Consider the following 14723-nt stretch of genomic DNA (forward strand, 5'->3'; position numbering starts at 1 on the left):
AGGACAACCCTACCCTGTGCTGGCAGCCAGGAGCGCGGTACAGAGATTTTCTCCACCACAGAGGATTCTCCTGGCATTTCTGTTTCATCAAATGCCTGCTCAGACAGTTTTCACTCTTTGTTACCCCAGAGAAAACGATCCTCTCTCCAGCCTAACTGAATTATTTTTGGTCCATCTGCAACAGCACATTCTGCCCCAACTGGCAGAAGTGTAGCTACTCCTGATGTTCCCAAGGAAGGAAGGAAGGCAAAAGAAATGTTCAGATTCCCCATGGATTACAGCACTGTTAAAAAAACTAAACCCTTTTGTTTCTAGACTGTACTGATATATTAGAAACCATTGATGAGAAACCTAGAGCAGTATAAAATTCCTTTTACAGAGGAACTCTTAGAAGAAAAAAATCAAAAACTAAGTTTCAAATCCTCGTTTGAGTTTTAAAGACAACATTTTCTCTTCTAGAAAACAGTCGCTTTCCACTCAGAATTTTTAATATGAAAATTATGTTTCTGAAATTGTCACTGATTTCAGCCTAGTTGCCGAGGGAGATTTGGCCCTATGTGCAGTCCACAGACTGTGCATGCAGAATTAATACTCTTGTTAACATTGCTATATGCAAATGCTCCCAGGATGCAAAGAGAGATTTGTATTTCAGATTAATATTTTATGGGAATTTTGTGTGTACATGATAAATGAATAAATGGAGGGACACAAGGGGACATGAAGAACATGTGCATCATGTGTGAGAACTGCATTAATTCTTAAATGTTTGCAATGGCTACAAGATGGTTAAGGAACAAAAAGATTTATTATTGTAATTACATAGGAGGAGAGAATAAGGGAAGAAAAATGAGAGATCAAGGGAGTCGTTTCATGTTACAGTTTCTCTAGCTGCAGAGCTGGCTCGAGAGGTTCTCCAGACCCTCCTGCCCCCACCCTTCCCACTCTATGTGCCTTTCCATGGCTATAGACTACCTTTAATTCTGCCAACTCAATAATTTGCATGATCAAGCTTTAAACCAGCTCTTAATTACAACATGGAATCACATTCTTAGTCTACATAGTCTTTCCTTCATTTCCATATTGAGGGGCAATACCATATAAAATCTCAGCACTAAACAGTGCTATGGATATGAAAAAACAGGCATGTCAGGGAGACTGAGATGTCTCAGAATCTGGGGGTTAAAAAGGAGAGTTATATGGAAAAACTGTCACTGATTTCCTGTTGTTTCATCTTCTGGGTCACCCCTTCCCTACCTCTCCAGTTGTCCTTATTTCACTGAAGCTTTATTGCTACTCTGGATGGCATGAAGCTCTCTCACACTTAAACTATAAAAAATGTAAGACTGTATTTGTCCAAAAACCTACATGAGTAAAAGAAGATCCCTGAGGGGATATTATTAACTGCCTGCTACTTATCATTGATGGTTATTCTCTGAGACAACTCTCCTGTTTAATCTTTATGCTCTCGACAATAACCCTTCTCTCTTTTTGATCAAGTGTTTAATTTTCTTGAAAGATTTTCTCCGACTTTAGTTATTATTGAAGGGGATTTTAATTTTACCCCAACTCTTTAATGGCTAAATCTTGCATATCCACTATTTCAAATAGGGGTATTTCAGTTACTCTAAGTAAATAGTTCAAGGATTTGGTCTTGATAGGTAGCTGGAAAATTTCAAATCAAAACAAAATTGAAATTGCAGTTTCTTTTCCACTTCAGAATAGAGTTTTTAGTCTCTCTGAGTGACCTGTCAGTGTATTGGAATAAGAAATGGATACTGCTAGACTGCTACAGAGCATACTCCCATGTCAGCAGAGTGTCATCAGCATGAGTGGCAGCCCTGTATGGGAAATCAGTTAGCTGGTTATTTCATCTGCAGTTGATCAAAGATAAACAAGATAAAAAAGATAAACAAAGGAAAGTGGTTATGTAGAATGTTTTCTTACTTTCCTAGCCTTCACAGGCAGTATTATGGCTAAGTTTTCCTCTAATTGTTTATAGTAGAACTATAAAGCATAAAAGGGGAGAAAAATAAAGAAAAAAAAAAACACCCAGAAGAGGCTCAGCAGAAAGCGAAGCCCAGAAACCCTTGGAATCTGCTTGCTCTCCCTTCTCGCAAGCATTCCCAGTCCTTCCCCATTGTCACTGCATTCCACAGCACAGCAGAAGTCCAGGTCGTGGGTAAATATCTCATAATATAACAGTTACATTTAGAGCAGCCCACAGAGCAGGGAAAGATTGCACTGTAGGACTAAGAAGTCTTTTTGGGAGGCTTGTTTTGTTTTGTTATACTGGGCGCTCCTGTTTCCAATGACCTTGTTGTCCATGATAATTACAATAGTTTTTACAACAGTCTTTTGTTCCTGGAGCCAATAAATTATTAGACTGGGCCCATGATTTTGTTGTATTCCCAATATTGGCTTACTGTCTTCTCTTATCTGATCTGAACATTTGTGAATGGAAGCACAGAGTCTCAGTTTGCTCCCCCCCATGCAGCCACTCTTCTTTCCTGGTTCCCAAGGTCAAAATGGGAGCTTGGTACATCCTTCTTGCAGCCTGAAGCAAGACAGTCATTCACTTATCTTCCTTGGCCCTTTTTCACAATAGCCCCCCTCACTGCTCCCCTTCCTCCCAGCATGGACTTGCTTACAGGATGCAATCAGAGAGGTACCAGGAGCTGTGTAGGACACAGCTGCTCCATGATCTGGAATTCAGGTGAGGAAAATACTTGAGTGAAAGCAAGCAGAGCCAAATGCTAATTAGCAGACACTGGAATAAGCAGATCTAAATCTATACATCTGAGCCTTACATTTCCCAGTCTGTAAAAACAGCATTGAAATACTTCCCTATTTCTCAAGAAAGTAACTAGGCTTAAGAAATTAATGCTCACATATCACCATACTGTCAGAAAAATACTTTTCCAAAATCAACGTTTTCAAATATTTTAGCTGATGACAGTCTTTTATAAACAGGTACAACAGGCTAAAAGTGGTGGCTAATAACTTCAAGACAACCACCTTAAGATTAATCCAATGTTGCAAAATCTTTCAGCCTAAGTCATTTCCCCTGTTGCATTTCTGTTGAGGCAGTTGGGCTCATCAGCCACATTTGCTTTCTCAGGATTAGATGCCGGAGTACACAACAGTATAGGTGGAAAGAACGCAGCAAGAGTGAGATGTAATCACCAAAGAAATGGAGCAACAGACTTAAGAAGAGCATGGCTCTCACAGCAGGTCAGCTGAAGCGGCAGCTGTGCATTTCTGGGCTGGTACCAAGGGTCCACTACCACCTTACAAGAGCATTGTGCTTTAGATTTTATCCCAATTGGCTGAAATACATACAGATTTTCTAACAGTACCTTTGCTTTTCAGAGAGTACTGGTTCTGCCCCAGCACATGACAAACTTTCTCCAATACTTAATTTTTCTACCCCCTAAGGCTCAAACAAGAGATTTATAGAGAATCTTTGTGTGCTGCCCTTCACACTTGCATTCAGATCTTCCATGTTTAATGAGCCATGGGCTGTTGCTCTGAAACTAAGGACATTAACAGTTCAGAAAAAATAAACCCCTGCAGATTAATCACCTGCCTTCTTCATAGGCCCAAATCCAATCAGCAGACAGTGTGAAAGCAGAGTATCTTCATGTACACTGCCTGGCTGATAAGCATTATTAGCTGATCACTAGGCCTGGATTTGACAAGCATACAGCACATGAGTCTTATTTCATTGTTTATTTCAAATGAATACCAGAGGTCTCCAAATGTTGTTATACTCACAGAGACTAACAATGTGCAGCCATTTCATGATTCTCCTAGTATTCCCTGCTTCCCATGCCAGTGAAATAGCATCTATTTCATGCTTCTTGATTTTTAAAGTGAATGTTATATTGCTTTCTGAACAGCACTTAACTGCTAAGTATCATTTCTGAGTCCACCACGCAGTAATCCTTGCAAAGACAAGAACCTGAATTCATCTTGAGAACAACACTTTGCTAGAAACTGGCCACAGACTAAGCGTATTCCTGCTCCTTGGTAAATCACTAGTAGCTTTATTGTTACTTAGTCTGACCACTGCGTTTGAGTACAGGAGGGATAGTACGAAAAGGAAATGGGATTAAGTCTTGGCCAAAAGGATGGCAAACCCATCAAAAGCCCTTTGCCAAACTTTGAACATAGGAGAGGCAGGACATAGTGCTTAATTTTCTGGAAACACAGAGAAAAGAAATAGCTAAACCACCAGTTGTGCTGTCAGCAAAATTTCCTCCATTCCACTGCAAAGTAAGCTCAGAAAAGACAAATGGGATATGGCACTAAACAGTTAAACAGACTTGAACTGCTCCAATTTATGTAATGACAATACCCTTCCATCACCATAACCCACCTCTTCACCCCTGCCCGCCCCAGCTCTCCATGGTTCGAGAGACTTTTTGAACAGAGTGATTCTAGCATAACATGAAGGAAATACCAGCTTTATCTTTTGATCATTTCTTACTCATCTCTTTTCTCTTGTTGGGTCAAATCTCAGTCTCACTGAACTCCCGATTTAGCCTATTAGCAGGTAACAGTGAACCCTCATCCTCATTTCATGTTTCCCATGTTTCCAATTTTATAGCCCTTAGAGGCTACAGGAGCGTGCTGCTTTGATTGCCTTTACCTTATTCTTCCTATAGGTCATGCAGGTCAGTGGCATACCTGGAATAAACTGAGACTGTTATTTCAGCTGAAAGGCAGAGTCCCTTTAGCAGGGAGACTGAAGTGCTGCAGAGCGAAGCAGAGGACAGGAGTGTCTTTGATGGTAACTGTGTGCTTCAGCTCCCACCGGTTAACAGGTATCCATGGGCACCGATGCTCCCCTGGCTCTGTTTCCATTTGAACATATTTTGTTGCTATTGGAGCATTTCAGTAAACAGGCTGCAGTGCAGTGTCCCTGCTCTGTGACCATGCACCACAGGCTAGATCCTCCGCAGATTAAAAGTCGAAAAAGCTGTGGTGTTTTCCTGAGCCGAGGAGTTGGCACCATAGTATTAATGTTCCTCTGCCATCAAGCAGGACTCTTTCAGCCAAAACACTGAACAGCATTTGGTTAAGACCGCTGTGAGTGGAGTGTGCACAGCACCACAAATCCCCCAGAAATGGTCCTGTACAAGGAACCACCTGGATGCTACAAGAAGAGCCATGTGCAGAGACCCCATAAATACAATGGCACTCCAAACTGGACATCTTTGTAGCCCTTCAGCATCTGCTGGGGTCACAAGCCTTGGAGCTGGGCACATTAATTCACCACATCTTCAGAGGCAAAAACACTGCTGAGAGGGATGCAAACATGTTTGCTTTATGATGATGCATAAAAACTCTGCCTGGAGTCTCCCAAACAAGCCTTCCCTTTCCTTTAGTGGCACACGAACAGTGCACACTACATGCTTTAAATGGGATTCAAGTCACTTTTTCATTGCTACTAGAGCAGGTACTGCTGGAGATAAAAGCAACTGTCTCAGAAGAGCAGGTATGACATGTGGTACCTAGCACCAAAAATAAATCTTTAACTTCCTCTCATACCTGCCAAACCCGCTCCAAGGAAATAAGCCTGGGAAATATTACAAATACACACTTCTCTCTGATTTCAAAGGAAGAACTGACCTATTTTTTTCTTTGCCCATTTTAAACATTTCCTATGAGAAGATCAGTTTGCTAAAACAATAGGCTATGTTTGGAATAATCACAATCATAAAGAAAATCGCAAGCATCTGAAAAGGGCCAGTGGCCTGATGTTTGCGTGGGAGGTAATTCATGCTAATACCACTATCCATAGTGCAGCAGCACCTTGGCGACCCAGTCATGCTCAGCACACCTACTTGGTACGCACTATACAAACATGAAATCTGATAGTTTCTCCCCTGTAGTGTACTCATCACACCTGTCATTTATGAAAACTGCTTGTGTATATAATTTGAGAGCGGTCCTTTGTGAAATTATTTTCTAATATCATATTTGTGTAGTAAATATTCTCCATATCCTTTCAATAGCTGACCTGGCTTACAAGAAACAAAAGATCTGTGTATTGGCAAAGATGACCTACTTAAATCAGGAACAATTAAAGACCCAATTCCTATTTACAAGCTTGTGTAAGGAACCACACACACACACACACACACACAAATCAAACTGAAGATGCCAGGAAATGTTTCTCAGTGCTACAATTCTGGTCATACAGGAGGGTCTAAGGCGGGGGGAAACAAAAAAGGAAGTGCTTGTTATTCATTATTAGCAATGTAAATAGGACACATTTGGAAGCTGTCATCATCCTGATCGCTCATCTGCTTTTATTAGTCCTCATTCTTTATTCTCATTGTCTGGTTTTCTGTGCTTGTCATTAAAGTTAGTTATGTTATAGGCATCTGTTTAGCATATTCTATATGAAAATGCAAATGGAAATAAAAACCACGAGTAAAATAAATATATGCAGCTTCCATGTCATGTGTATATTTTACTGTAGCATGTCAAATACAAAAGAATTATCACTTCATAAGTCTGTGTGTTCATTATGTGCATTACTGCTTTACCAGCAGATGGCAGTTTACTATTACTTCAAAAAGGTTATTTTGTTAATGTCAGATGTTCTTAAGTTCAAAGTGGTTAGAAAAAAGCTTTGAGCTCATTTCAGAGCTAGTTTTTAATTCAATTTCTTCCTGCACCATCCCGTCCAGAAAACGTAATCGGGACAGAGCTATTTGCTTCAGTTTACAGCCATACTACTGACCGAGGCTAAACACTATCTACACAGAGTTACCTGACAGTAACCAGTGCAGCACCAGTGGGTATTATCCAGCCTCAAACACTCACTGCTGCTACCAGCCCCTTGAGGCACACTTTACGCTCCTCAATTCCCAGTCTATGCTTGAGTAACACTGGTAGCAGGGGCAACACAAGGGATGTGACTGTAGAAAGAGGCCAGTGGTTTATTTACTGCTGTGTTGCTTTGACACTGACTGAATTTTAGGTAACAAAGAGTTAAAACTACCATCCGGGCAATGCTGGCTGCCTCCTGCACTGCAGCTGAGGAGGGCCAAGGGCGAAGGGAGTCTGTGCCAGGAGGTGCAGCCTGCAGGAGCATTCAGAATTCCTGCTGCTACCCAAGGCCATCCTTTAACCCAGTCAGAGCTGCAACTATGAGCCCATCTGCCCCTGTCTAACACAGGGCTGAGAATGAGAGCTTTCCTAGTGAAACACTCCAGCAAGGACTACAAGCAAAATGAAAGGATGGGTCTGTCAGTCCAAAGCTACTTTAACACATGAGCACAGATTTACCCTGGGTATCAACTGACACATACAGACCTCACAGGCACAGCAGTGCCATCTACATTCTAAAACCAGGCACCAGGAAGGAACTCACGCACCAAGAGCCTCACTTTTCACTGACCCTGTGGTGACATTGCTCAATCTGTGTCAGCCCATCTTCCCTTCCTGCCCCAACAACTCCCTCCTTTGTGTCAGTACCAGCATTCAGGTTGGCCTAGTGAGGCAGTGTGGAGCTTGCAGTTGGATCTGTTCCCTCATCCAACTTGGCCACCCACCTCAGCACACAAATGCTCCTTTTGTCTGTATCAGCCACAGAGATTAGAGCTGGATTAAAGCAATCACATGACCCCTGGCTTCTCACAGGAGCAGACCTCCTCTCACCTTACACCACAGGTGTGCCAGCTTGGCCTTTCACTCTTGGTGGTATTTCAGGCACACATCCATTTCTGCCAGCTCTCCAGCTACTGAGCACAATGGTGGGTTGAGGTAGATTGTACAGAGGATGGGAAGGAGGAAAAGACTTCCCCCAACTGCCCACAGGCTGGGGACAGACTGGTTTGGTGGCTGGGATGGGATCTGGTTAATTTGGTTTTTTTGCTTTGCTTACATGGCAAACTGCCCTTTCCCTGGGGCTGCACAGGTCTTTTCAAGTCCTGCAACTTTTGAATTTGTGTTCCTTCTATTCTCACACTGAAATAGCAACTAGGGATCCAGAGATCACTTTGCATCTGTTTAAGTACTAAACAAAGCTAAAAGTTCCAAAACAAAGAGTACTGATACACACCAGCGGGTAACCTATCTTGGGAATGCAGTGTTTTCTTTTACAAGCAGTCCCACATAGCCTCTTTTTAATGATCTGCAGAGAGACACAAATTCACCAGTGGTATTAAATTAGAAGTGGAAAACAACAGAGACAGTAGATGCATTATACAAATGGGAGAGAGAGATGAAAAACACAGGAATGAGAAATGAAACGTAACGTTTGGGAAAAACAGGAGAGCATTGCAGTGTGGGGCACAATAGGACACATACACGTGATATCAGGCACAGACTGAGTGGAGAACATCAAAAATGTGTCAAGAGGAGCAGCTCAGCAGTAAGAGGGGAAAGACTTTTCTCTCCAATGCTGAAGATTCCTGACGATGTAGGACACTGGATACCCATTGGTGATGTCCTCATGAGTAGAGCTATAAAATAACATTGATATAGTTCCAAAGCCTTTTGTTGGAACAAATAGCAAATGAAAGTATTTAAGAATCACATAATGACTTTTGACAACTCCTAAACGATCATATCACCAGAAGATACATGCTGATGAACCTTTCTTCCTTATGTGGACAACTGCATAAGCAAAGCAGATCTCCGTGTGAACCTGACACCATCCTATATACGTTTGTTTCTATCTGAGAAATAGTTTAAGTAACATTCAAAGTAGGTTTAACATCAGTTATTACTCTGTTTGATTACTGCATTCCTAAGAAAATGGACTTCAAAATTGTTTTTTCTAGTTGAAGATAAAGAGCTACTTCTGGGCTTCTTACCTTCTTTAATAAAGTAAGATTCCATCCAGTCTCAGAAGCTAAACATTAATATAGACGAGATTTGCTGTTGTCTTAGTAAGTGTTAGCAGCAAACATTTAGCATTCCCATTACTTTCCCAACCAAACTTCACCTACTCACGTTGAGAAGCAAACTGGATTTCTGACACCCACATGCCACCTTCATCTTGCACTCAGGGATACCTGCCACTGTTGGACCCCAGCTTTTCTGCTCTGCTTCACAAAGTGAAAGCAGGTTTGTGCCTCAAGGCAGAAAGAGGGCAGCTTTTCATGCCTGTGATGCACAGGTACCCTGCTGACCTTCTAAGCAGCCTGCTTCCCCTCCAGGGAGGCTGCTGTGAACTGCGGAGAAAGCTGCTGCCTCACCGCGTGGCCAACATGCAAAGAGCAGCCACCACACTGGATGCTGTGGGATACACTCGGGATTGGAAAGCAACACACATTACTTCAGAGTGCAAGGAAAGAAGGGAATCTTTTAATTGCACCTCAGCAAGCAGCAAAGTCCATTCACCTGGCCTTGCACTTCTTACATACACATCACCTTCATACTGCAGGCAGGGTCACAGCACTTGCCTATGACTACAGCATACATCCCCAGAAACAGGGGTGGAAGGAAGAGGGAGAGAAAAGACAACTCTCAGCAAGGGGCAGAGCTGGGCCCTCTCGTTCTCACCTTGCAGAGCCATGAACAGGTTAGCTCCTGGCCACGCTGACAGAGAAAACAGAGGGAAAATCCCACATCCTGCTGAGAATCCAGAGCAAAACTATGTCCTATGAATTCTGTCTGACTTAACGGCATTTCCTAAGTCAGGTCTGATTGCCACACAATATAGGACGAAGAATCTCTTAATTCCCCGGAATCTGTCCCAAAGGCTGAGCGCTCTTAGTGCTCCTAATATTATGCACTGAGTCATATTAAAGCAGTTGCAGGACTCAGCCTAGGTTTGCCACACTTCCTCCAGCACAATGCATTGTGAGAAAGGATGAGCTGCAATCTGCAGCCAGGGTATGCATTCCCTTCCTCCACTTTCCCCAGGCTTTATACCTAAAGCAGAGCAGCAACTAGGTGACTTATCTGCTTTCAGCACCTCCTATATTTTTCCGTTTCTTCTGTATTTTTCAGGGCTCAGAGAAGTCACAATGCTGAAGAACTACATTAATTTACTTTGCATCAGTTTTTCCACCTCCCTCTGTGACTTACATACCAAAATCTCTGCTATTTGAGTGATATGGAAAGCAGGAGATGTAGGCTCAAAACCTGAAATTTTGTCTAGAATATGCAGCAAATAGAGACTAATCAGAAATTAATATTTATGAGCTATGTTCCCCTAACATGATTTCTTCTGCCCCAAAATGCCACTGTAGTGCCACTTAGAAGACAAGAAGGGGTGAGGTGAAGTCTCTTAATAGAGAAACACAGCAGAATTCCATATGGGAAGCAGTACAGACTGGAGGCTGACAGGACTTGGCTCTACAGAGATGCCGGCCAGCAGGACAGGGACAGTGGAGCCCACGGACAGGAGAGCTTCAAGACATTAAATACCTGGTAGCTGAGAGCTGGTGCAGCTGTGCAATAACCAAGAAGGGTTTGTCTTCATGGGCTGAGCAGGGCCGTGGGCTCCTTCCCGGCAGAGGCGGACGTGGGCTCGTCACGTGCAGCGGTGTCCCTGGAGCCCCGCTTCCTGCAGCGTGCTCTGCAGAGGGCAGCAGCTCAGACGGCACAGGAACTGGAGCCAGCGGGAAAGAAAAGCCTGTCTTACAACACATCTCACTGTGATGATGTCCCTGAGCAACATCCCTGCCTTTGTCCGGTGGTTTCTGGGTAGAACTAAGTTCTAGAAATGAGTGTCCCAAACCTGGCATCACAAAACGGAGCTTCCACGTAACTGGATGCAAAAAAAAAATTGCAACACAACGTTATAACAAAGTTGGGAATTAAACAGACAGCAGAAATTCAGGGTTTGACTGTGTATATATAGGAGGCCATATCCCCTCAGAAGTCAAGGGATGACTAAAAGCAGGAACAAAGCAAGGCCTGAGCACCCAGAGAACAGAGAATACCATCAAATGAAGCAAACAGCTAAAAAAAACCCATTAGAGTTAAATTCCTTTTCACCTCTTAACAGTATGTAAACACATGAATGCCAAACTTAGATAGAACTGTTGGTTTTTTGCAAGTTTTCTCTAAGAACCAATGTTTTTAGTCCAGCATCTGAGATCTTTGGACAGGCTCCACACTGCTATACCCTGCAGTTCTACTTGGCTGGGGGGTGTGGGACAAACAAGACCAGTTCTTCAGCCAAGACTCATTTAGTGTGGTAAATACAATTAATTAAGAATACACTCACTATATCAGTGGGTCATTATAAATTAGAAGTATTGCAAGGGTTAATAACAAACGAAATGGCAGGATATACTGAGTTTCATTTACAGCTTGTGTATTGAAAGTAAGGATCCTTACCCAGGAGTAAATTTTACTCAGTGAAACTCAAATTTTAAGTAAATGCAAATAGCCTACACTGAAAATATGAAAAATAAACAAAGTATCATTTAATTTAATTTGAGCACCCAAGCAAGTCATTCGCAAGTCTCTTTAATGTTTAGGAAGAAAAAGCCTTAGTTCAGTCTTTACAAATGGTTTAAGTTACTTCTGTGACTTTCCATCTCTTGAGGATAATCTACTCCTAATAAGGACAATTGCTCAGATTTATTACCCCACTGAGGTCTTGTTAAAGATCTAACAAAAATCCTATTTAAATGAAAAGGACAATGGAATCTTTAAAGTCAGTGTAGAGTTTAATTAAAACCTGAAACAGAATCAATGTCTTTATGCATTAGAAAAGCAAAAACAGATTCTGAAGCTGTTAAACTACATGTAATTGGCATAAACTACCCATTGAGCCAAAGCAGAAAAAAAGAAAAAAAAGGCAGACTATCATATGGAAATTGGAGTCTATTAATAAGTAACAAACCTGATACATGTGCCTAACACCCTATTTTTGCATGCATTTTTTTTATTTGCCTAATTTGCTAAGCATATCTTAGAGCAAACATGAGACACGCTAGCTGTTAAATTGAACAAATCCAAAAGGGACAAAAAGAGACTGATTGAAATCAATGCATTAACATGCAGCAGCATTTAAAAACGTTTCATAATGTTCCCAAAGAGAGCATGTAAACTGCAGAAGTCTCAGTGCAAAACTGCTGTAATCTGTGTTCCCATGTAGTCATTATTCATACATGGGAGTATACAGTTCCTACAGTCATTTTTCATGCATGAATAGTTTAAAACCCAAAATCACTGACATAAATACACAAGGGAGACCTCTCTTTTGAAAGTTAACACCTCAAGAACTCTGGAAAGGAATATGAAGCCAGATACTGGTCCATGTGCTGATACATCTCTCCTGTAGGGAAGGGTCTCTGTGCCGCCCCGTGACCACAGGCACACTCAAACCTTCCCCAGCCCCAGAGTCACCACCAGCCACTTGGTCCCCAGCTGCAGAGCCAAACCCAGCAAGGTCTGGACAGGACAGAGCAGAGCAAAGCCAAGACTTAACACTTCTCTCTTTCACCACCTCCCCGGCATGCAACTGGAACCAGCGTGTACGGAAGGGAGGTCAGCCCAACAACTGCTTTGGACTCAGTTTCCTTTCCAGGAGAAAATAAATTCTGAGACAAAACCACCAAACCAAGCCCATAACCTACTTCTGCATTAAGGAAAAGGCACTTTTCCTTCTCTTCTTTCCCACACGATGAAGGGTGAGGGGCTGGCTGGGAGTGGGCAGACACACAGACGGGCTCAGCACAGAGAACAGCACACCAAGACCCTCCATGCAGCAGCAGCTGGAACATGGTGCTTCAGCTTGGCCTTCCCCTCTGGCTGGCCCAGTTTGCACCAGAGAGCAACAAAGCAATCAGTCATGAAGGAACTGCAATGCTGGGGTGGGTTACACCACCCTCTCCCCTGGAAAAAAACAGAGAGGATGGTATACCACCGTCCCTCTGCAGCAGGTCAGTCCTTTTTTAAAGATTTAATCAGTTTTGTTAGAATACATTGCAAGGCCATAAAAGTGGCCACCTTCCTTAGGCTTCTCTCCACTTAAAATTACAGCTCTTGCCACTGCTATAGTATAGTCGGCGTTTTTGCTTTTAAATTGCATTTTTGCACGACTGTTCGGTATTTAGGGCTCCCTTTTTCAAGGCCAGAAGCACGTGCCCGAGGCAAGGCCGGCTGGTCCCTTCGGGGCGCGGGCAGGCGATGGTGGCGGGTCTGTGTCACCCGCCCAGCACTGAGCCCCGAGAGCGCTTCGGACAAGCACCGTGCAACACCACGGCACGGGCCGGGTGCGGCACAAGCTGTGCGGTACCTCGGACTCACCTTGCACCCGGTGCCAGCACCGAGGGAGGGGGGGCGGTAACACGGAGTGTCACCGGCCAAGGCACCCGAGTGCGGCACCGCCCGCCCCCGGCAAAGGGCCGCGGCCCCGCACCGCCCGCGGGCCAAGGGGGCTGAGGGGAACAAGCGCGGCCGGGCGGCGGTAACGAGCCCCGGTAAGGAGCCCCGGTAAGGAGCCCGCCGGGCCCGGCTCCGCGGTGCCCCCCGGGCGCTGCGCTGGGGCCGCAGGGAGTGAGGGCTCGTCCCGCGCACGGCTCGGGCGCGGCCGACGGGCGAGTCCTCAGTGCGCCTCAGGCCGGCGATCGTGAGCGCGGTAACCGAGAGGAAATGTCCGATGCGAGGCCTGTGTGCAAGACAAATTAAAACAGTGTGCGGTGCATCCTGGGGGTTGTATTCCTCAATGACCTTTTTAAAGAAGGATGTTCTGCAGTCTTTGTCAGAGTATGGGGGAAGGCACAGCTGTTTACAGATGTCACCCAGTACTTGGAATTATATTACCCATCCCACTTGCTGCTAAAGAGCTCCTCATTTCCCATTCCATCCATACAGGGACTAGAAATGTAAATTTCGTGCTGCTCTTTTTTCAGCTCTTTCACTAGAGATACAAACCCCCACACAGCTTCAAGGCAATGAGGAAGGCTGTGAAGCTGGGATGAAATCTCGGAGCATGCCAAGCACTTTCAACCACCTTTATAGCTAACAAGCAGGACTACATCTAAGCTCCAAATAAAAAATACAATTGAAAATACATTAATCACTGCCAATGGCAATTTCAAGCAGGATTTAGGATCTCTGTTTCATTAACGTTATGCAGTTCACTTGTCATATACGTGAAACAAAGGCTATTTTCCAGTTCAAGAATGAGTGAAATACAGCTGTGGAAGGAAACATTTTAGGCTGGTTTGCTCTTTGCACACATGCACTCTTTTCATGCAATAACAGCATTGCCAAGAGATAAGAGACAGGCTTTTCAAAAGGAAGGGGGTGGCAGTGGTGTGGAGATTACACATTTGTTTTAGCTAATTTCACATAAACCATCTTACAACAGCTGAGTGGCATGGAGCAGGAGTGGAGCTCAGCAGCATCAACAAACTTTTCTGCCAGAACATGCTTAACACAGAATTACACTCAGTATTTTCATTACTAATTAGGTTCCTGTGTCTTCACAAGCACATTCCAGTCATACTAATTTCCAAAAATATCTGTCCAGTCAGCACAACCTTGTCTAGCAATAGAAAAGATGGCATCTGCATAAAGTTTGTCAGCAGAGGAGAAAAGAAAAAATACAAGCAGTGAAGGTGAGGAATGTCCATAACTTAACATTGCCCAGAAGCCTCAGTGCTTCACATAAGCAACAGGTGGTTCCTAAAACTGTGCCTATGAAGGAGGTAATACCTTGTACAGTATTTTTCCTCCTGTTTTTCTTATTAGTTATGAGATCTCACAAATTAAATGTCTTCTAACAGATGCCC

The 14723-nt window shown here is 43.5% G+C and overlaps 1 protein-coding gene across 1 annotated transcript in view; it reads right to left on the minus strand.

Moving 5' to 3' along the window:
• The window catches only part of ZNF644 (zinc finger protein 644), a 71108-nt gene extending 60529 nt beyond the window's left edge, over positions 1-10579 (minus strand). Inside the window, exon 1 of the mRNA XM_027890699.1 lies at positions 10396-10579. The gene's annotated coding sequence lies outside the window, so the exon portion shown is untranslated. The remainder of the gene's footprint in view (positions 1-10395) is intronic.
• Positions 10580-14723: the final 4144 nt, after the last annotated feature.

This window comes from Empidonax traillii, unplaced genomic scaffold (assembly GCF_003031625.1).
Source record: "Empidonax traillii isolate 1590-97213 ecotype Southwest subspecies unplaced genomic scaffold, ASM303162v1 scaffold295:size639837, whole genome shotgun sequence".
Classification (NCBI taxonomy): Eukaryota; Metazoa; Chordata; class Aves; order Passeriformes; family Tyrannidae; genus Empidonax; species Empidonax traillii.